This window comes from Pseudochaenichthys georgianus, chromosome 1, assembly GCF_902827115.2.
Source record: "Pseudochaenichthys georgianus chromosome 1, fPseGeo1.2, whole genome shotgun sequence".
Lineage (NCBI taxonomy): Eukaryota > Metazoa > Chordata > Actinopteri > Perciformes > Channichthyidae > Pseudochaenichthys > Pseudochaenichthys georgianus.
Genome location: NC_047503.1, coordinates 19,445,324 through 19,447,401, shown reverse-complemented (window position 1 = coordinate 19,447,401; position 2,078 = coordinate 19,445,324). Strand labels below are relative to the sequence as shown.

Here is a 2,078-nt window from a genome sequence, read left to right as displayed (position 1 = left end):
ACCATTACAAAATAAACATGTAATAATGTTTTAGAGGAGGACCTCAAGCTAGAAAACTCAATTTCTTGCTTTAAATCTCTTAAAAGTAAGGGGCTTTTTCCTAACTGATGGTGTTTGTTATTGCTTTATAAATTCATGTATGTTTATGATTTTTTTCTGTTGGGTGCCATTCATTATCAACAAGAGATAAGATAAGTCAAAGAAGTACTTTATTGATGGCAGTATAAAAATACAAATGTTGTATCAAAAAGGAATGCCATTAAACAATACAAATAAAAAATGTAAAACTGTATTGCAGCCAGCATAAATATACATGGAATTGTAAATATAAAATGAACATTTTAAAGAAAATAAATAAACAAGGAAGTACAAATGTTGCATTTAAAAATTAACTAGATAGAAAATATATAATATGTACAATAACTATTAAGGTTTTTTGAAGTATCAGGGAGGAGACGGGCCACGTCGGCTGCCCAGTCATGGTGCCGTTCCTGCTGGGCCCGATCCTCTCCTCCTCGTTTCCTCTTGCCTGGGTGACAATAAGATAATAATTAGCAATAAGGAAAACACACAGGACAGGTACAGGTCACACAAGGATATAAGAATAACATGTATAAACAGAACAACAGTAAGGTGAACTAAAGAAAGTTCTGGCCCTAGATGTTTACAATGATTGTGAAAGTGAATTACATTATGTCCAGCCTGTTGATAATGAATATATATATATGTATATGATAGGATGTCACACACAACTGTACTAGCTGCTTACTAGCTAAGACTTTACTTGTAACAGCGCATTTCCACACAGTGGTATAGCTTATTTTAATTACTGACGATGGATGATCCACGGTTTAAAAAAACAAAAACACAATTCCAGTCGTTTTGCCATTTCTATTTCTTACCTAGAACCACACGCTGCGGTGTCGTGATGGCACTCGGTGTTGGTGGTTGAGTCGGTGTCGATTCTTCGGCTGGGGTCCGTTCTGGATTCGATGACGATGTGGACGGAACACTGCCATCAACCGTTGTTCGGGAATGTTCCTCCTCACGAGTCCCAATGTAATCATCTAGAACAGCAAAATGACTTGTTAATTCCACAAACTACTGCAGCACAATACTAAATAGCAACAACAACTATAGAAAAGAAAAACTGAACGTAAACAATGGCACATATGGTGTTAGCAAACAATAGCTCTAGCTAAGGCTATCTGCCTAGGCTATCTGCCTTAGCTAGCTATGTAGCTCTTTGGGGCTCCATAAAAGCACGGGTTGTCGAACATTAATGTAAGGATAAAATAGACTTCTTTGTTAGAAGTGAGCGTACCTTGCAGGGACTCCAGTAAAGCCGTTCCGTTTTCCCTACATCGCAGGAAAGTCCTCGAAAATCCGCGCTCGGACATCTGTGCAGAGACATCCTGGAACACTTTCACATTTCGCGTTGTTCCGTCGAGCTCCCGCTGGATTTTATCATCCCCAATGAGATGTAGGAACGTTGTCACCTCCTCGGTCGACCACGGTGTGCTTTTCTTCGACGTTGCCATTTTTGTAGCTCCTCCGTTTACAAAATGCTGCAAGCTTGCTTCTTGATATATATGATCTCGCGCGCGATCTTGTGACGATTCTCTCTGACCAATCAGCAGTCGAGTGTTGACGTCACAGCCCTGGCCTGGTCTGATAGAACCACGATTTTATGGGGCCGGAAAAAGAGAGAAAAAGTACCCGCTAGCCGGTACTAGGCTATATGGAAATGCCACCAAAAACTGGCCTGGCCGCTTGAGGACGGTCCAGGACGCTTAAACGGGGCTACCCGCTGCAGTGGAAATGCGCCATTATTGTCCCAGTCCGGCCCTGCACACAGCCATAATAACTTTGTATTATTAGTCTGTATGTACAACATCTGAAGATGTATAGTTTTATGCATGCTTTCACATCATTTTACAGCATATTGCTATACTATTTCAGACTCAGTATTTACATTCTTACATTCAAAGAAAATCAGTAGTCTAATATCTTTAAAAACTATAGTCCTTTTCTATCAGCTGTGCACCGTTATGGTGTAAATAATATAACCTATCTAT

General features: G+C 39.9%; 1 long non-coding RNA gene across 1 annotated transcript; it reads right to left on the bottom strand.

Annotated features, from left to right (window-relative positions):
- Positions 1–437: 437 nt before the first annotated feature.
- On the bottom strand, positions 438–1,527 carry LOC139434501 (uncharacterized). Its single transcript, XR_011643862.1, has 3 exons — positions 1,325–1,527; positions 903–1,067; positions 438–529 (listed from the first exon to the last, which is right to left on the bottom strand). It is a non-coding gene; the product is annotated as an uncharacterized lncRNA (long non-coding RNA).
- Between the last annotated feature and the right edge of the window lie 551 nt (positions 1,528–2,078).